Source organism: Balaenoptera borealis, assembly GCF_965194805.1.
Source record: "Balaenoptera borealis genome assembly, chromosome: 20".
NCBI classification, from domain to species: domain Eukaryota; kingdom Metazoa; phylum Chordata; class Mammalia; order Artiodactyla; family Balaenopteridae; genus Balaenoptera; species Balaenoptera borealis.
Window position 1 is genome coordinate 13849084 of NC_138879.1, and position 21135 is coordinate 13870218.

Here is a 21135-nt window from a genome sequence, read left to right on the forward strand (position 1 = left end):
GGATTTCTCCACCATCTTCACCTGGCGATAGTCTCCTTGGGGCCTTACCTGTCTTCTATTCAGCTGGATAAGCCATTCAAGTGCCTGTTGATTGGAATCTGCTAGTATTAAGAGACCAGTTTTCATTTAACCTTCTTGTGTGATTTGGAAGTCCTCAAAATCCTTACAGTTCGAAGCATGGCAGCAGATCAGCAGTGGCAGCGCCCCCCAGGGAGCTGGAAATGGAGAACTGCCGTCTTCACTCCTGATCTGTGTACAGGCTCAGGATCTGCATTTTTAACAAGACTCTCAGAATATAATGGACAGATTTCTTCAGGGAGACCCTATGTGATTTAGTGTTGGCATTTTCATACGCTGTTGTTGTTTAGTCCTTCTGGAGGACAGTTTATCAATATGCATCAAAAACCTTAAAATGTGCATATCTTTTAATCCAACAGTTGCATTTCTAGGAATTTATCAGAGATGTGTACAAAGATGTATGTGAAAAGGATGTTCATCATAGTGTTACTTTACAGTAGCAAAAAAAGCATAAACAAGCTAAATAGCGAGCTATAGAGGAGTAATAATTCATAAAAAGACATTCTATGCAGCCATTAAAAATCACATTGTTGGACTTCCCTGGTGGCGCAGTGGTTAAGAATCTGCCTGCCAACGCGGGGACACAGGTTCGAGTCCTGTTCCAGGAAGATTCCACATGCCGCGGAGCAACTAAGCCCGTGCGCCACAACTACTTAGCCTGCGCTGTAGAGCCCGCGAGCCACAACTACTGAAGCCTGTGCGCCTAGAGCCTGTGCTCCGCAACAAGAGAAGCCGCCGCAATGGGAAGCCTGTGCACTGAAACAAAGAGTAGCCCCCGCTCACCGCAACTAGAGAAAGTCCATGTGCAGCAATGAAGACCCAACACAGCCATAAATAAATAAATAAACAAGGGCTTCCCTGGTGGCGCAGTGGTTGAGAATCTGCCTGCCAATGCAGGGGACACGGGTTCGAGCCCTGGTCTGGGAAGATCCCACATGCCACGGAGCAACTGGGCCCGTGAGCCACAATTACTGAGCCTGCGTGTCTGGAGCCTGTGCTCCGCAACAAGAGAGCCGCGACAGTGAGAGGCCCGCGCAACGCGATGAAGAGTGGTCCCCGCTTGCCGCAACTAGAGAAAGCCCTCGCACAGAAACGAAGACCCAACACAGCAATCAATCAATCAATCAATAAAATAAATAAATAAATAAGAACGTGAATTTCTAAAATAAATAAATAAATAAATAAATAAACAAATAAACTTATTTAAAAAAAAATAACAGGAAGATTGCAGATTTGGGAGGTTTTCTTCTAGCCACAGAACAAAAATTCTTTGTCCTTCCCTATGTCCCTCCTTGCTACCCCTCAGAGTCACTCTCCTCTCTCCTCCTCCTCCTTTTTAAATCGAAGCAGTCAAGGCTGCTAGCTTCTGCCGCCTTCAACATGGCCATCGGAATGCATCTTCCATACTGCATGACTTTGTTTCAAGTTCTTTCTCTTTTCCCATGGCTGGCCAGAAAAGACAAACTCATTTGGATTCGTTAATAAATGTCTTCTAAATAGCATATACCACAGGGAAAGTGAAGGGGCTATTAGTCATTTAAGTAGGATAGTGGGGAAAGTACTAGATGAGAAGTCATAGGATACTCATTTTAGCACCACCATGATATCAACAAACTTGAGCAATTCACTTCTCTGTGCCTTAATTTTCCATCTTCAAAAGAAGCTAACTAAACCATTCTTACTTATTAGCTCATAGGTCTGTTGGGATAATCAAAGGTGATAACTTGCCAGCAAGTACCTTGTATGTAGTGTTAATTGCCATACACATGCAAGGTTTTATTTTTATTTTATTTATCTTAGTACCTCATTTCATCAGATTGCTTTCTTTTTCTTTTTTTTTTTAAATTATTTTATTTATTTATTTTTATTTTTTGGCTGCGTTGAGTCTTCGTTGCTATGCACGGGCTTTCTCTAGTTGCGACGAGCGGGGGCTACTCTTCATTGCGGTGCGCGGACTTCTCGTTGCGGTGGCTTCTGTTGCGGAGCACGGGCTCTAGGCGCGCAGGCTTCAGTAGTTGTGGCGCACAGGTTAGTTGCTCCGTAGCCTGTGGGATCTTCCCGGACCAGGGCTCGAACACGTGTCCCCTGCATTGGCAGGCAGATTCTCAACCACTGCGCCACCAGGGAAGCCCAGATTGCTTTCTTAACACAGCAAAGCACATGTGTAGGAGACACTTTGCAGTGTGCAGACACATGACAAGTGGGCAAAGTACATAAGGATCATGGTACCGAATAGAGGGCTTCACCAGGTCATAATGCGTGTATGGAGGGGAACTTGCGTCAGGAGAGCCAATGTAAAGAGAGGAAGGAACTGGGTAACAAAGGTGTGACGGGGCCGTGAAGGTTTGGAGCCTGGGGAGATTGCCGCTGGTCAGAAAGAGGAGTGCCACTTCTGGTAAGGAAGTTGAAAAAGGGACAGGGCTTGAGGAAATAGAGGTCAAGGCATAGAAGTCTGGGTGACAGGGTTGTGGAACCTCAGGCCCAGAGGAACTGGTTCACGAGAGCCAAACTCAATCACAGTTTGCTCACAGGGTTGTGAGTCTACAGGTCAGGCCCAGGCAGACAGACTCAGTGATGGAGATCAAACCCCAGATGCAGAATGACTGCTCAGCACCAATGATAGCAAGTACTCTGCTCTGTACTTTACGTGCATCATCTCATGTGTGGACAACAGCCCTGTGGACGCGGTGCCGCATCCCACAGCTGAGGAAACAGGTTCAGAGATGCAGGGTGACTCACCTGTGGTCACTCCGCTGATTGGCTGGGTCCAGGACTGTCTGACTCCAACACCAAAGACATGGGCATCAGAGACGGGGAGAGAGGGCGAGTGAGGGGTGCAGAGGGAAGAAGCTGCAAAGCTAAGCTGACCTCATCCCCACCAGCCCTTTCTGAAAGCTGCTCACACATGGGCAAGAGTGAGTCCCGCAGGCGGGGACCCCACAGAGCCACACCATTCTCAGCACAAGAAACCACTTAGAACAAACCCCAACTCAGACAATCATTTTGGCATTTTTCCAGCAATGCTTAGGAAGTCAGCTGCAGGGAAAACCTGGACAATGCCAGTAAGGCTGGAAATTTCTATAAGCAAAGGCTATTTTGCAAGAAGACTGGGTAACAAGATGGGGAAAGGCTTATGACATGATGTTAGGAAAAGTAAGATATGTGATTACCGTTTTGTATAAAAGTGCATAGAGACATATATAGGAAAGGTAACAGGGGTTCTTAGGTGCTGGATAGTTTTTTTTTCTTACTTGTTTTCCAAGTTTTTTATAATGTATTATATTTTAAAAAATTATAATCACGAAGATTATATGAACACATGAGTAATGTTTATGAGTCAGTTAGGAGCCTGCTCTTTAAGCAGGATATGTAATAGAATGAGGATGATGTAATTAAGAACACTGTGCACAGTGATGTATGTATAGTGGTTGGCACATAGTAAGTGCTCAATAAATAAGTAATAGGAGTGACTGCATAACTCTGGAAATACTGCTAAGGTGGTGGGGTTAAGGATGAAGTTTTTTCTTTGTTTGAAATTTGCTTTAATGTTACATTGGCTTCAAAAACCATAAAGAAACCTAAACCGGGCTTCCCTGGTGATGCAGTTGTTAAGAATCCACCTGCCAACGCAGGGGACACGGGTTCGAGCCCTGGTCCAGGAAGATCCCGCATGCCGTGGAGCAACTAAGCCCGCATGCCACAACTACTGAGCCTGCGCTCTAGAGCCCTCGAGCCACAACTACTGAGCCCGCGTGCCACAACTACTGAAGCCTGTGCGCCTAGAGCCTGTGCTCCGCAACAAGAGAAGCCAATGCAGTGAGAAGCCCACACACCGCAACGAAGAGTAGCCCCCGCTCACCGTAACTAGAGAAAGCCCATGTGCAGCAACTAAGACCCAATGCAGTCAAAAATTTTAAAAATAAAAATAATAATAATTTTTAAAAAAGAGATCAGGGGAAGAAAAAGAGTAAGATCAGAGTCATTTATTCCCTTGGCTCCCTCCCTAAGAGCTTACCTTGCTTTGGCTGTCCCTCCACGGAAGGTGCCTCACAAGACACCTTTCTGCACACAGCTCTGCTTCCAGCTTCTGGGAATCTTTTCCTCCTCCTGTCCCTTCAGCCCGGAGGAAGTAACAGTCGGACTGTTAGCAGCCCCAGGAGTGCTGGGCTGCCCCTCGAGGCTTCCCGACGCCACGCCCAGCCTTGGGTAGATAGTCCATTTGTCAAACCTCCTTGCCTGGTCCTAGTTTAGGCATGCCACCTGTTTCCTGCTAGAACTCAAGCACCGTGTTTTTCACCACCACACCATTCTCAAGCTACAGACAGGGTCACGTGAAGATTAACTGTATTGTGTGGGGTCCCACTTACACCTGCTGTTGGGGAAGGACCTCCAACTGCCTCAAAGTCTCACTGGGATCTTTCCAAGCGTCCCCCAGACGGTGTGCACACATGTTTGCCAGCAAGATCTGCCTTCCTCCTCGAGGCGTCTGCTGTTTCCTCCACCCTGGCCGCTTTCACTGATACCTGCTGCCTGTGAAGAAGGTGTGGGATCTCCTCTTGCCACTTTGTCTGATACCCGCAGTCGAGAAAGTGTCACACAGGCCCTGCCATCGTCACAAGATGCTCCGCTGCGGCCTCCCTTGGATGCCGCCGCTCCCATGGTATATCCTTCGGGTTTCTACCAGAGAAGCACAACCGGTGGAAAAGGTGTCTGTATGAAGAAATCTGTTGCAAGGAATTGGCTCACATGGTCGTGGGGGCTGACAAGTCTGAAATCTGTAGGGCAGGCCAGGCTGGAAACTCTTGGGCAGGAACTGATGCTGCAGTCCGCAGCCACATTTCTTCTTCCTCAGGGAAATCTCAGTTATTAAGGCCTTTCAACTGATTAAATGAGGCCCACCCAGATTATCAAGGATAATCTCCTTTGGTTAAACTCAGTTGATGGTAGATGTCAGTAATCACATCTACAAAACACCAGCGACACTTAGGTGAGTGTTAGACTGAGTAACTGGGTCCGATAGCTTAGCCAGGTTGGTACGTGAAACTAACCGTCACGCGTGAATACCACCCATGTCAGTGAGCAGGAGGCCAAAGTTGCATAGTGTTCTCTGGCAAACTCAGCGGGCTGAAGCGTGCTGTCTGCCGTAAGTCCATGTAGAAGTGGGGAGCGAGGCCACTCTCCCTACTTTACCAACATACTTTGTCACATGGACAAAGTGAAAGGGAACACGATTGCTTCTGGTCCTATGGCTTATAGACTTTGTGCTGGAAACAGCTCTTCCAGATTTTGTTCATATATAGCCTAGAAACTGAGACAGTTCAGACCAGGGACGCTGGGTTCCAGGTGGCTGGGTCAGGGACCACACAGGTAAGAGTGACAAGCACCACCTCTACACTCTATCACCTGAAGCTCATTCAGGTGCCAGGTTTGCCTGCCTGAAGCCGTGCTCCCCTAGGATGCATTCTTTCTCAGGAGGTGATGCGTTCTGCTGGCGACTCCAGGCAGGGCTGCACGCCCTGGCAATGCCTGCATTCCAGGACCCCCGGGGCGCCCCCCCCAAAGGGGAGGGGAAGCTGAAAAGGAACTCCAAATGAAAATATCACAGAAAAAGGAAGACTTGTGAAAAAGCATTAGCCAATGAGTATTTTTTTTTTTTTAATAAATTTATTTATTTATTTATTTTTGGCTGCGTTGTGTCTTCGTTGCTGCGCGCGGGCTTTCTCTGGTTGCGGCGAGCGGGGGCCACTCTTCATTGCGGTGCGCAGGCTTCTCATTGTGGTGGCTTCTGTCGTTGCGGAGCACAGGCTCTAGGCGCGCGGGCTTCAGTAGTTGTGGCTCGCAGGCTCCGTAGTTGTGGCTCGCGGGATCTAGAGAGCAGGCTCAGTAGTTGTGGCGCACGGGCTTAGTTGCTCCATGGCATATGGGATCTTCCCGGACCAGGGCTCGAACCCGTGTTCACTGCATTGGCAGGCGGATTCTTAACCACTGCGCCCCCAGGGAAGCCCAACCAATGAGTATTTTTAATCAGAAAAGAAATAATAACGACACTAAGGGCTATGCAACAATCCAGAATTTGTTGACAGAATTTCGTGACAAAATGGCAAATGCTAAAGAGGACCTAAAACCAACACAGCGGCTGCAAAGAAAGAGCAGAATTCTTGCAAAATAACAATGAATCAATGGTTTTGACCCGTGAAAATGTCCTCCTGCCCAACTCTCAGGCAGGGCTCCTCCTGGGAGGTGCCCCAGCCCCACCGTGTGCACCCTGCCTCTCTCCAGGTAAGGTGAATGCATTCTCTCCCGTCTGCTTCGTGGCTTAAGGGGTTAAGGAGTGCCTCTCACACCTGGAATCTTCACTTAATGGAGAAGCATTAGAATCATTGCACCTAAAAACAGGTGTAAAAAGATGTATAATTAAGAGCTTGTGAAAACACATACACACAAACACACACATTAATCACATTCTTGCATATACAATTATTGTTTTTTTGTGGAAGAAAGCCCAAGAAGCTGTTTGCCTTTAGGGAGAGGGGTAGGTGGTAGGGAAGAAAGATTTTACTTTTCACTTAGCTTTTATCTGTAACCTTTGAATTTTCAAACCTGTATATATATTGAATTTGTTTTTATTGGAGTGTAGTTGATTTACAATGTTGTGTTAGTTTCAGGTGTCCAGCAAAGTGAATCTGTTATACATATGTCCACTCTTTTTTAGATTCTTTTTATGTATTGAATTTTTTTAAAGTGTTAAACCAAGATGCCCTAACATAATGTGGTTTGATTAATTTAATTAACAATTTAATTTGGTGCATGCTATAGTAGAAGTGCTTGCCATAATACTCTAAGAAGGAAAAGTAAGATACATAAGAATTGAGAAGAAAGAAATACATATAAGTTATGAAAACAAAAATTGGGAAAACAAAAATGCCTTACACGATGTCTAAGTTATTTTAGAGAGTAATCTAGAAAACTGTTTCAAACACTAGTAAATCTTTTTATCCCTTGGCCTATGCATTATTAGTCAGGACTCCTTTGGTTGCAAGTGACGGAAATCCAATACAGACTGGCTCAAACAAAAGGAGTTTATCCAAAGGAGCTGATTCTGGATCCAGGAGCTCAAAGCAGGACCCCAGGGGTCTGAGCTCCTTGGCCCTCCCTGACTCTGGCTCTGTTCTCTGGCAGCCTTCCTCCCTCGCTCTGCTGGGGAAGAAGCCCTGCCAGTGCCATGCTAACAAGAGCTGCATAACTCTAGTCCTTAGATGGACTCTCAGAATCCACAACAATTCCCCAGAAGGACTCTGATAGATCTGCCTAGGTCATATGCCCATCACTGAGAAGCTTCATGTTCAGGTATGGGGTACTCTAATTGGCAAAGACAATTGATGTGGTGACCAGACTGGTTTGTTTCTTCCGGGACACAAGAGGAGACTACACTTCCCAGGTGCCCTCACATCTACAGGAAGCATGTACCAATTCTAGCCAATGAAATGTGGCTGAAGAGAGGCATACAACTTATGAGTTAACTCCTAAAATGTCCCCCCTTCCCCTGCTCATCAAAGGTGGATGCATGCACAGGGCTGACCAAGGGCTCCAAAGAAGCCCTACAGAACTTGAAGACACTAAAAGGAAGGCACTTGTATTTCTGAATTTCTGCTTATAGAAGAGCCTCCGGTGTTCCACCCCGTCTGTCTTCCAAAACCCTCGTCAAGCTATGATATCACCAAGAAATAAACTCTGACTGTGTTAAACCACTGAAATTTGTGGTTTGTTGTTACCAATCTACTATGAACAAGTTGGCTCAAACACCCACCCTTGGGACAGGACACGTGGGGACTTCTACTTAAAAGCACATCAGAACCATAAAGTGGAGGAGAGGCTGTTCCCAGTGGAAAGGGATGCATGTCAGACAAAAAAGGAGTAGATGAACACCTCAACCCAATTATCTCGCATTTGAGAATTCATCCCGAGGAAATAATCCAAGAGGAAACTAAAGTAATTTGGGGAAAAAAAAAAATGTTTATTGCAGAGCTTTTTTTTTTTTTTGGCCACGCGACTTGCGGGATCTTAGTTCCCCAACTAGGGATTGAACCCAGACCCTGGCAGTGAAAGTGCCGAGTCCTAACCACTGGACCACCAGGGAATTCCCTGCAGAGCTATTTATAATAGCTTCAGATTGGCCATGTCCCCAGAGCTAAAAGCCTGGAAGCAACAAAGCAAAATATGGTTTGTCAGTATACTGGATCCCATTGATACATGGAACCATTATAGGAAATGTTAAACAAATGCCAAGAACAAAAGGATTGAGTTCTCTCCTTATTCCTTGCAAGGGTGCTGGGGCTCAGACTCCCCTGGCAGCTGAATGGAGGAACTGAATCCTCAGAACCAGGGGTCTAAATCAGGGAGTCCTCACTGAATCTGAAGGAGGAGGCTGAGCCAAAAATTGTACAGGAGCCCTGGGGCTCCATTCATGGGAAGAGCCTCCAGAAGGGCCATGGGATCAAGGTTCTGAACCAGAGAGAGGAGAGAAAAGTTTGAGCAGATGAGGATCAAATTGGGGAAGGAGGGGAAGCAAGCATCCTGAGGGCATCAGGGGTGCCGTGCTGTCAGATGGTGTTTAGGGCTGACTTTTGGGGGTGGCTGGGCTTGCTGAGTAAAGGGCCGGAACTGGGTCCAGCACCAGAGTCTTCTAAATCCCCTTGATAGGGCAGGGCAGGGCATCCCTTCACTCACCCAGCGGAATGTCTTAGCCTCTCCAGAGAAGTGCTTGAAGGGGAGATGGGGGCCAGTAATCCTTCTGCCAGCTCATACCCTTTCGTTAGCACCAGACGTTGGAACTGGTCCTGAGGCAGTTGGGGGTCAGTATTTTCCTGCACCACATGTCACACTTGCCCCTCTTGACTTGTTTGGGCTGCTAGTGGGGGTATGGAGGGTGGTCTGGGGTAGAAGAGAGTAGTTGAGGACAGAATGGATCTGCATGAATGGAGAGCAATGCCACGGCTCTGCAAGAAGTGGCATTTCCATCTTCAAGGCCAGGTGGCACGTATATGGCAGGAATCAGTACTTCTTACATGGGAACCACTCACAGGTGGGCAGAGCCCTGTGGTAGGCAGAATAATGACTCCCCAAAGATGTCCATGTCCTGTAAATATGTTTGTTACATGGCAAGGGGGTATTAAGGTTGCAAGTGGAATTAAGGTTGCTAAAGAGGGCTTCCCTGGTGGCGCAGTGGTTGAGAATCTGCCTGCCGATGCAGGGGACACGGGTTCGGGCCCTGGTCTGGGAAGATCCCACATGCCGTGGAGCAACTGGGCCCGTGAGCCACAACTACTGAGCCTGCGCGTCTGGAGCCTGTGCCCCGCAACAAGAGAGGCCGCGACAGTGAGAGGCCCGCGCACCGCGATGAAGAGTGGCCCCCGCTCGCCGCAACTGGAGAAAGCCCTCGCACAGAAACGAAGACCCAACACAGCCAAAAATAAATAAATAAATAAAAATTAAAAAAAAAAAAAAAAAAAAAGGTTGCTAAAGAGGTAACCTTAAAACAAGAGAAATTATACTGGATTATCTGGGTGGGCTCCGTGGAATGACAAGGGTCCTTTAAATGTGGAAAAGGTGGGCAGAAAAGTCAGAATCAGGGAGAGATTTGAAGATGCTATGCTGCCGACCTTGAAGATAGAGGAAGTGGCTGTGAGCCCAGGAATGCAGAAGCTGGCCTCTAAAAGCTGGAAAAGACAAGGAAATGGGTTCTCCTCTAGAACCTCCAGAGGGAGCACAGCTCTGCCAGCACCTTGAGACCCATTTCCAACCTCTGATCTCCAGGACTATAAGGTAATAATTTGTGTTATGTTTTTGTTTTGGTTTGGTTTGGTTTGGCCACGCAGCTTGCGTTGGGATCTTAGTTCCCCGACCAGGGCAGTGAAAGTGCGGAGTCCTAACCACTGGGCAACCAGGGAATTCCCAGTAAATTTGTGTTGTTTCAAACCATTAAATTTGTGGTGTTGCAGCAGCAATAGGAAACTCGTCTCTTTCCTCCCAGGATAAGCGTCGTGTAGCTCCTCAGCATGCTGTATAAGGAGATCTGTGAGCTCTCAGAGCCCAACAGTGGGTTTTTTCCCACCCAGGAGTGGGTGTCAGAATCACCTGGTAACTCTTATTTATGTGTTTGTTAATTAATTAATTTATTATGGACTATTTCGAGAACAAAAATATGACAAAAGTCTAACAAACATCCATGTATATTTATTTACCACTTAAGGAACAAAAATCACCAATTCAGTTTAGCGTTCCTACCACCCCCCCAAAAACTGAAAAAAATTGTGCAATAATTACCAATATACCCAAGATAAGATTCTATAATTTACATTTTACTATTTGTTTGATCACACATCTGTCCGTTTCCCCACCTGTCTATTCATCCATCAACCCATCTTATTTTTTATGCATGTCAAAGTAAGTTACAAACATCAGTATACTTCATCATACATATCATGTGTTTGTTTATGAGTTTTAAGTTTTGTTTAGAGAACTTCCCTTGTGGCACAGTGGTTAAGAATCCGCCTGCCATTGCAGGGGACAAGTGTTCGAGCTCTGGTCCGGGAAGATCCCACATGCCGCCCGGAGCAACTAAGCCCGTGCGCCACAACTACTGAAGCCCCCTAGAGCCCACGTGCTGCAACTACTGAAGCCCGCATGCCTAGAGCCTGTGCTCCGCAACAAGAGAAGCCACTGCAATGAGAAGCCTGCGCACCTCAACTAAGAATAGCCGCCGCTCAACGCATCTAGAGAAAGCCCTGCGCGCAGCAACGAAGATACAACGCAGCCAAAAATAAAATTAAAAAAAAATTTTTTTGTTTAGGTCAGACTTATATACAATGGAATGCATGGATATTAAATATACCCTTTGATGAATTTAACAAATGCATGCACCCGTATAACCCAAACCCCTCTGGAGATGCAGAATATCACCCCGTACTCTTTTCCATTCAATCCCTCCTCCACCTCCCCAGAGATAACAATCTATTGTGATTTCTTTTTTCACCATAGATTTACCTGTTCTAGAACTTTACAAAAATAGAGTGAAATGGTATGTCTTCTTTTGTGTCTGGCTTCCTTTACTTAAAGTCATGTTTTGGGGATTTGTTTATGTTGTTACATGTATCAGTAGTTGTCCCTTTTTACTGTAAATAGTAATCCATTGTATGAAATACCAGGGGTTTTTTTTTAAGCCATTCTCCTGGACACTTGAACTATTTTCAGTTTGGGGCTATTACAATTAAAGCTTCCATAAACGTTTTTGTACAACTGTGTGTCTGCGTGTGGTCACGTGTTTTTATTTCTCTTGGGTAAATACATAGGAATAGGTTCACTGGGTTATAAGGTAGGGTGCATGTTTAATTTTATGGGGAACTGTCACACATTTTCCCAATGTGGTTGTGCTATGTTTAACTCCCACCAAAAATATACGGGCGCTCTGGTTACTCTACTACCCTCTTCAACATTTGCTATTTTCAGCCTTGAATTTTAGCCATTTCGGTGGGAGTATAGAAGTATCTCATTGTGATTTTAGCTTGCATTTCTCAGATGACTAAATGTTGGAGAGCACTTTTTCATGTATATATTGGCCATTCATATGTCTTCCCTTGTGGAATGCCTTTTTAAATCCTTCACCTATTTTAAAGATTGAATTGTTTTTATTATTGAGTTTTAAGAGTTCTTTTTATGTCCAGGATATCTCTCCTTTGTCAAATATATATTTTGAGAATACTTGGGACTTCCCTGGTGGCACAGTGGGTAAGAGTCCGCCTGCCAGTGCAGGGGACACGGGTTCAAGCCCTGGTCCGGGGAAGATCCTACATACCGCGGAGCAACTAAGCCCGTGCGCCACAACTACTGAGCCTGCGCTCCAGAGCCCGTGCTCCGCAACAAGAGAAGCCACTGCAATGAGAAGCCCACGCACCACAACGAAGACCCAATGCAGCCAAAAAATAAAATTTACTAAAAAAAAAGAATACTTTCACTCAGTCTGTGGCTCATCTATTCATTTTCTTAATGATGTCTTTTAATGAGCAAAAGTTTTAAATTTTGATAAGTCTAATTTATCAATGTTTCTTTTATGGTTATTGCTTTCTGTGTCCTAAGAAACCTTGGCCTGTACCCAAGTGATGAAGATCTTCTCCTGTTTTCTTCTAGAAGCTTTATAGTTTCAGCTTTCATATTTAAGTCTAGGGTTCTTCTTGAATTAATTTTTGTGTATGGTGCGAGGTAAGGGGTCAGGGTTCCTTTGTTTTTTCACCTGGTATGGATATCCAGTTTTCCAGCAACCTTTGTTGGAAACATTTTCCTTTCCCCACAGGATTTCTTTGATGCTTTTGTTGAAAATCAAATGACCTCATAAATATCTATTTATGGCAGGAATTCTGTTTTTGAAAAGCTCTTCCGGTGACTCTGATGTACATCCCTAGGGTGCAAGCCCTTGAGGTCCTAACCATTTGCTGGTAAGATGGTTGGTGATTTAGAGCGTTCGAGAAATGGAAGCCATGGTAAGTGTGGGTCAGTGTATTTTGGACATGGGAATGTGCTGAACTGTTAGCAGATTTTACAGTTAAGGTGGATGGTGCAGCCATGTTTCCTGGTGGGCAGGGAGCAGAGAGAATTCTCTATAGTTTGACTGATATATTCCATCAGGAACCCAGAAGAAAGGTCCAGTATAGAGGGTAGAGTCACCCACTTAGAGTCACCCACTTAGAGGGTTGGGTATCCCTTCCCCAACCATAATGATGTGATGCCTGTGGGCATCACGAGGGCCTGGAGAGGGTATATGAGCCCTTAGGACTGTTGCGGTCTATTCTTAGCCAGAGTACCTGTGATTCAAGGACTCATGGATTTTAGGGACAGTTTTCAGACCGCAGGGCCACCAAAAGTTCTTTTAAGGATTTTGAATGATCCTTAGTGACATGCCAAGTAGTGGCTTATTTGATCCGAGCACTGCTGTGCAGGTTCCAGCTGCCCAGGCACTGATGCTTCAGGCGGAAGAGGATCCTGTGCATCCCTTTCCTTACCTTTGGGGCAGCTTGGATTTCAGCTAATTGGATGATGGTCTTGCAGAGTTGTTTAGACCAGCAGCAACAAACCTGGCATGGCTGCAAAGTTCTCAGGCCATGGGGCTTTGGAGGTGGGACTTCCCTGCCGTCCCCAGCTTTTGTGACAAGATATCTGCTAAACAGTTTTGCTCAGCTGGCAAACGTGAGAATCCCAGTCTTTGAAGACTGTGATGAGGCGTGAGATGAGGTGAGTGTGTCACGGGCACGCCTGGCTGTCAGGTGAGGGACACCCCTCCCTGAAGGCCACCTAGTTCCCTAGCAAGTCTGTCTTCCCCACAAGGTCAACTTTAGCCATCTTAGGTTTCTTGACATGGAGTCACAGGGGAGGAAGTCACTTAGGCTGGGGACTTCTTGAGACAGGCCGGAAGGGTTGGCTTTGAGGATGTCAGGCCAGGCTGATTTGGGGGAGGCCAAGGTCAAGTTAAAAAGAAGGAGTTGTTTATCCCTGACACAAAACACAGAGCGAGGCTGGTACCAGAGGAATCCCATTTCTTTTTGAGGTCACTCAGGGGAAACAGGGTGGCAAAGTAGGGGATGGACCACCCAGATTCTTGAGCCCCAAGAAACCCTAGATTCTAGAATTGCATAAGGGAGGGTGTCCCCATCCCAGAAGAGTGGATTCTTTGCCCTACGTCCCAAGGATACACTGCCCAGAATGAACGAGACCCAGAATGTCAGTCTAGCTCACCAAACTACAGTTCTGGGGATTGGCCTGGAGGTGGCGTGCCTGCCGTTGATCTGGAACTGCTGGGCCAAGGCTTAGGCAGGTCTGGCAGAAGGATGAGGATGTCACCAGTGGAAGACGATGCCCCAGAAGGCTAGGCTGGACCTTTTCATCAGCCCCTGGAGAGAGCAGGAGCCTTGCCCAAGCCTAAGAGCACTGCCGTGTCTTCCAACTTCTCAAGACTTACATTGAAATCTAACTCCCATCCCCACAAATCCAGAGTGATCTAGATTTTAAGTACTACACCCCAATTTCTCGGTAAACCATTTCGAATCTAGCCTTACCACGAATCCTTCCATGACACAACTTAAACATTCTTCTGATCAAAATGCGCTCTGAGTGTTTACAGGGCAAAGATACATCTGACATCTTTAAGGAACGCAATGCAAGTGGGGCTAGACTGAGGAGCCAGTAATACTTGTGTCCCCCATGCCCTGCCTCCTGGCCAGCCCCCTCCTCAGTTATGTTGAGCCCCAGGTCCCCTAGTGGAGGGATCAGGTAGAAGACCGAGCTGCAGGAGGTCGGAGGCCTCTTGCTAGATTTGGGATTCTGTTCATTCATTTATGGGCCACAACTCTGGCCAGGGGATTCTGTGTATACAAACAGGTTGAGGCACGTCTGCAAGACTACCTTTCATTCCGTGCCTCTGTGATCTGGGTCTAGTTTTCTAAACATGATAGAAGGTAGAGAATCAGCAAAGCAAGGTGCAGTCCTGGATAGTGACAGCTTTAAGACTACAGTAGCCCTGGCTGACGGCAGAGCCTCTGAAATTAGGTTCAGCCTGGCCGTGGCTGCTCTTGAGGTCAATCCTGTGTGTGTGTGTGTGTGTGTGTGTGTGTGTGCGTGCGTGTGTGTGATCCCAGAGCAGCAGATCCTTTCCTTCCAGCCTCAATCTATGGATACGCTATCCCAGACAAGGTGTGGGAAGCTTCCCCACCCCCAGCCTCTTATTTATATTATGCCCTCAACATCAGCTGGCAAATGAGTCCCATGTTTCATTTGCCACGTTCCTTCCCCTAAAAAAAAAGGTCATTCGTTTTATGATCAAGCTAACATACATTCACTTTTGAGTAAAGCAAATAAATGTTTAAGAAAATTCCGAACCCCGTAAGACGTTGGCTTTATAGCTTCCTGGCTGAGAAGACGGCATTTGTGAGGGCAAGAAGATAATGAAATGGCTGCAGTTACTGAGGGTAGCTTGTAATTGATCAGGAAATAAAACTATTCCATCCCTGTGTTGCTCCGTGAAAATGACCCGGTAGGAAGACTAAATGGGGCTTTGAAAAACCTGTACCTCCTTCACTTCCTATTTGCCAGCGCTGTTCAGAGAGCAGTGAAGGGCAAAAGAAGTAACTCCATCACGATGGAAACCCAGTTCAGGAAAAAAGATCATGTGTAGCTTCCTCCTGCAAACTAAATTCGTTTTCTACGGCCAGGCCAGCAGGGGCTGTGAATTCTTGAATGGGATGCCTGTGGTAGTGGGGGGCAGAGGCCACTCTGGTTAACTGTCCTGACAAGCTAAGAAAAATGACATCGGGTGTGGTTGAAAGCTGGCGGCTGGCTGCTTCTAGGATAAATGTCCCCAATGAGTTCGGAGGACTCAGGAATGAAGGAATAAAAATCACCCTGAATATATGAACGCATAAAGGCTATTTTCAGGCAACGCAATACTAGCTTGAAACATATGTCTCTTCCCAGTTTGTTTTATTCTTGCCATTTTTGTTGTTATTACTTTTTTAAATCCTCTTATTCTCTTCATGCAGAACGAGGTGGGTAATTGATTTCTTTATCAAGATGCCGGGCGATACATTTTTCACAGCTTTCAGGGAGCACAGAAAATCTAAAACCATTGTCTGGCAGATGCAGCTTTCAGCTGCAATCATCTTTATCTTTATCATCAGGTAAGCCTGCTGGCATATGTTTTTATTCAGAAGCGTTGTCTTTTACTAGTCAAGTAACATTCTTTGTGATTGCATTATCCAAAAATAAAAAAAGAATTTTTTAACAATGATCGACATAAAGCTTGTTAGATCATTTTTAATGGTAATGAATTGGTTCCTGAAGACTTGATTAAAGAGAAAACTAGGTCAATTTGAGCAGAGTCCAAATGAGGCAGAAAGAAAGTCCATGGAGGGGGGCGGGGCAAGGAAGTTGTGGAACCACAAACTCAGTAAAAGAAAAAATTTAAAAAGTACAAAATCACAAAGAAAAAACGAATCAACCTTGCATATCTTCCCTGGAGATATATATATGTAAATGTTAGAAAAGGGACTAGAAACCTTACTAACTGATAATAATAGTATCAGTTGAGAGTAACTTTGTTGCGGAAAGGGTGAGGAGAGCTAATTAAAGAAGACAAAGCATGTTTATATATATATTTTCCCATTCCTTGTACCACTTATTTATTTTTTATTAATTTCGATTGCAATATAATTTACATACCATAAAACTCACCGAATAATTGTACAGTTCAGTGGGTTTTAGTCTATTCACAAGGTTATGCAACCATCACCACTATCTAATTCCAGAGCATTTCCATCGCCCCAAAAAGAAGCCTTGTAACCATTGGCAGTCACTCCCCATTTCCCTTTTCCCATCTCCTGGCAACCCACTAATCTACTTTCTGTCTCTATGAATTTGCTTATTCTGGACATTTCATGTATTGAAGTCATACAATATGTGGGCTTTTGTGTCTGGCTTCTTTCATTAAGCATCATTTTTTTTTTAATGGTGGAAAAATAAACATAAAATCCATTTACCATTTTAACCATTTTAAACTGTCTAGTTCAGTGGCATTAAGTACATCCACACTGTTGTGCGATCATCATCCCTATTCCTCTCCAGAACTTTATCAGCATCCCAAACTGAAACTCTGTACCCATTAAACAGTAACTCCCCATTTCCCTCCTCCCACAGCCCCTGGCAACTACATCCTACTTTCTGTCTCTATGAATCTGACTATTCTAGGGACCTCATATAAGTGGAATTGTATAGTATTTATCCTTTTGCGTCTGGCTTATTTCACTTGGCACGTCTTCAAGGTTCAACCTTGTCGAAGCATATGTCAGAATTTCCTTCCTTTAAAAGATTGAATAGGGGACTTCCCTGGTGGTCCAGCGGTTAATACTCCACGCTTCCACTGCAGGGGGCCCGCATTGGATCCCTGGTTGGGGAATTAAGATCCCACATGCTGCGGGGTGCGGCCAATAAATAAATAAAACATTGAATAATGTTCCATTTTATGGATATATCCATTCATCAGTTGATGGACATTGGGTTGTTTTCACTTTTTGGCAATTATGAATGATGCTACTATAAACATCTGTGTACAATTTTTGCATGAACATGTTTTCAATTCTCTTGGCTATATACCTAGGAGTAGAATTGCTGGGTCATATGGCAACTCATGTTTAACCTTTTGAGGAGCTGCCAACGTATTTTCCACAGTGCTGCACCATTTTACACTCTCACCAACAATATATAAGGGTTCTAATTTCTCCACATCCACCAACACTTGTTATTTTCCTTTTTAAAAAAAATTATAGGGGGCTTCCCTGGTGGCACAGTGGTTGAGAGTCTGCCTGCTAATGCAGGGGACACGGGTTCGAGCCCTGGTCTGGGAAGATCCCACATGCCATGGAGCAACTGGGCCCGTGAGCCACAACTACTGAGCCTGTGCGTCTGGAGCCTGTGCTCCGCAACAAGAGAGGCCGCGATAGTGAGAGGCCCGTGCACCGCGATGAAGAGTGGCCCCCACTTGCTGCAACTAGAGAAAGCCCTCGCATAGAAACGAAGACCCAACACAGCCAAAAATAAATATAAAAATAAATAAATAAATAAAAGATTACTATTAAAAAAAAAAAAGAAATCAGCAACTTGGCAAAAAAAAAAAAAAAAAAAAAATTACAGCCATCCTAGTGGATCTCATTTTGGCTTAGGTTTGAATTTATAATATTTTAATTGTTTAAATCAGGAGAATATATTAATTCTTTTCTTGTATAACTAGTAAAATAATTATTTTACAAAAGAAGTGCATCAAATGTAAAGAACAAAACATATCTAAGGTGCTGTCACTGCAAATAGATTATTTACTTAGCTAACAGAGTTTAAGGGTAAGTCAGAGCAGGGCTCAGGGCAGATGTGAACTGCAGTGTTCTTCCCAGGGAGACGATGGGATGGTAGAGATTTAACCTCCATGTACTTAAAAGATAATAATCAAAAGACAAACTTTTTGAGAACTTCCCATGTTACCAGGCTCTGTGTTAAATGCTTTATGTGAATTTTTTTCATTTAGTCCTTGAAACAGTCCTAAGCAATAAGTACTATTCTTTATTTTTAACAGCTGGGAAAACTAGGACTTAGAGAGGTTAAAGAATTATGCAAATCATGCTATTATGTGGTAGCCCCAGGGCTGAATCCAGACCTGATTCCTGAGTATTAACATTGGACAATTCCATGTCACTGTACACACACTTCTCAGTGTTCTCCTATTAATAAAATAATAATTATAGAATCATAATAATTATTATTATCCCTAACTTTAAGCAGCGTTTGCTGAGTTTCAGGCACTGTACTGGGCTCCTCATGTGCATTCTTTTATTTAATATGCATAACAACCCTATGAGATAGGTACAGTGGTCATTGTCCCCATTTTACATATGACACAATAGAGGTCAAGAAACCTGCCCCGGATTACAGAGCTGCCCCAACACATTTAGTCTTTTTTTTTTTTTTTTTTTTTTTTTGCCATACTGCGTGGCATGTGGGATCTTAGATACCCGACCAGGGATCAAACCCATGCCCCCTGCAGTGGAAGCACAGAGTCTTAACCACTGGACAGCCAGGGAAATCTCCATTTATTCTTCTTACTGTTGCCCGAACATGCTGGGTCCAGTGAGTGAGTAAGTGAAGGCATCCATGGACATTCCCACCGCCCTAAATTTGCTTCCTCCATTCCCGCAGTCCAGAATAGCTTGTCTGCCTGGATCGAGTCCTTCCTCCCCTCCCCCCTGGCCCCTGATGATGTCACTTTCTCTGGGCACATACAAGACCATCAGCTCTCACCCATCAAGTTGTTCCAGTCCCTTCAATCCTGTAATAATCCTTTGCTCTTTTTTTTTTTTTAAAGATTTTTTTTTTTTTAATGCAGACCATTTTTAAAGTCTTCATTGAATTTGTTACAATATTGCTTCTGCTTTATGTTTTGGTTTTTTGGCTGCAAGGCATGTGAGATCTTAGCTCCCAGATCAGGGATCAAACTCACACCCCCTGCATTGGAAGGCGAAGTCTTAACCACTGGACCGCCAGGGAAGTCCCATAATCCTTCACTCTTAAGTTACCAGTTGGTTCTCCTTTTGCACATTCAACAACAAATCACTCGTCTCTACTCCATTCTGCTAGGTATGTTGGGAGGAGATGAATAGGATGCATTTCTACCCTTGGTGGGCTCTCCCCACCTGCAGGTGGAACAGATGTGTAAACAAGCAAATACAACACAGTGGGAGAAATGCAAAAGAGAAATACATGTGATGACTTGGGCAACACATATAACCAGAAATAAAGAGATGCAGATGCAAGGCTCAGGGAGGTTCAGTAGAACAAACCCAGGCAAGTGACAATGCGGCCCTGAACTTATCAAAATTCATCGGCATATTTTAAAAGGTGTACAGTGGTGCTGGTTTAGAGTCCTGGCTCCATCATGCTCTAGCTTATGGGCAAATGACATGGCCTCAGGGCTCCAGTTTCTATCTAAGGAAGATAATACCTGCTCCAGAGTGGTGCTTTAATATAGAGGATTAAATGAGATAATATCTCAAAATGTATACGTGCCATCAATGATAATTGTAAATTACTATTGAAAAACATTTTAATACAGAAGAAAACCTTTTAGCACAAAGATATTCATGAAGTGTTATTTGTAATAGGGAAAACATTGAAACAAACTCAAAATCCTCCTGGAATATTATGCAGCCATTAAATTGTGAGTCTGTATTGTAGAATTACAAATACAAAAGCCCTAGACAAAACTGTGTATGTGGTGTCATCTTGGCTATGTAATTATATTCCAAAAGTCCCCGGGCCTCTCCAGCCTGTGAGTTTAAATGAGGCCACATTTACCTTGTACCCAAATTTCTCTGCCTCATTGCCCCCACCTGCTCCTGCAGACCTTTGCAAATGTTCTGGGCGCCCTAGGGAATAGCTAGAGCATATCTGCTTTCCCCTGCCACCCCAATATTCATCAAATGTCTGTACTTATAGACACAGCCACTCTTTCCAGAACTTTGCCCTTGCTAGTGCTTCACTGTGGACACCTCCGTGGAAGGTGACCAACCACCGGGTTTGCCTGGAACCAAGAGGTTTCCTGGGATGCAAGACTCAGGCTAAAACTGGGAAAGTCCTTGGCAGATCGGGATAAGTTGGTGACTCTATTTCACTGTACGGAATACTTCCAAAGATGCAAACATTTTAGGTCCCCAGATGGCGTTTGTTTTCTCAGCTGGAGGCAGGCTGTGTTCCTCCCTAAATAAGGACTGATGGGTGAGCAGAATATTTGTGTTTAAATTCAGAGGGCTTTTACTTCTGGTACCAGGGACGTGAGAAAACTAATCAAATGATTGCTTGAGAAACAGGTGATCAGAGCACAGGTCTGGACAAGAGATGCTGGTTTGGGAAACATGAGCTCATTGGGTGGCAACAGAAGTCACGGGTGTGGGTGAGAGGGTCCAGGCGATGTGTAAGTAGGACAGAAGTCTGAGTATAATGACATTGGAGCCAGTAGGTGGAGGGAGATGAGTCCACAAAAGAAACTGAGGGGAGTGGTCAAAGAGATCAGAGGAAAAGTAGGATTTGAGGTTCATAGGTCTGGGGTACAGTTTCCTCAATCAGCCCTTGTTTTCCATTTGGTTATGCCTTACCCCAAAGCCAGTGTTTTTGTTGTTGTTGTTGTTTTGTTTTATTTTTTGTTTTTAAAATTTATTTATTTATTTATTTTTGGCTGCATTGGGTCTTTGTTGCTGTGTGCGGGCTTTTTCTAGTTGTGGCAAGCAGGGGCTACTCTTCGTTGCGGTGCGCGGGCTTCTCACTGCGGTGGCTTCTCTTGTTGCAGAGCACGGGCTCTAGGTGCGCGGGCTTCAGTAGTTGTGGCGCTCTCGGGCTTAGTTACTCTGCCGCATGTGGGATCTTCCCGGACCAGGGCTCGAACCCGTGTCCCCTGCATTGGCAGGCGGATTCTTAACCACT

At 44.9% G+C, this 21135-nt stretch overlaps 2 long non-coding RNA genes across 2 annotated transcripts in view; one reads left to right on the plus strand and one right to left on the minus strand.

Moving 5' to 3' along the window:
• LOC309619052 overlaps positions 1–21135 on the minus strand; it is a 373591-nt gene that overhangs the window by 29489 nt on the left and 322967 nt on the right. The gene's annotated exons all lie outside the window — the stretch shown is intronic.
• LOC309619054 lies at positions 1258–12082 on the plus strand. The gene is made up of 2 exons (XR_014238737.1): positions 1258–9270; positions 9591–12082. It is a non-coding gene; the product is annotated as an uncharacterized lncRNA (long non-coding RNA).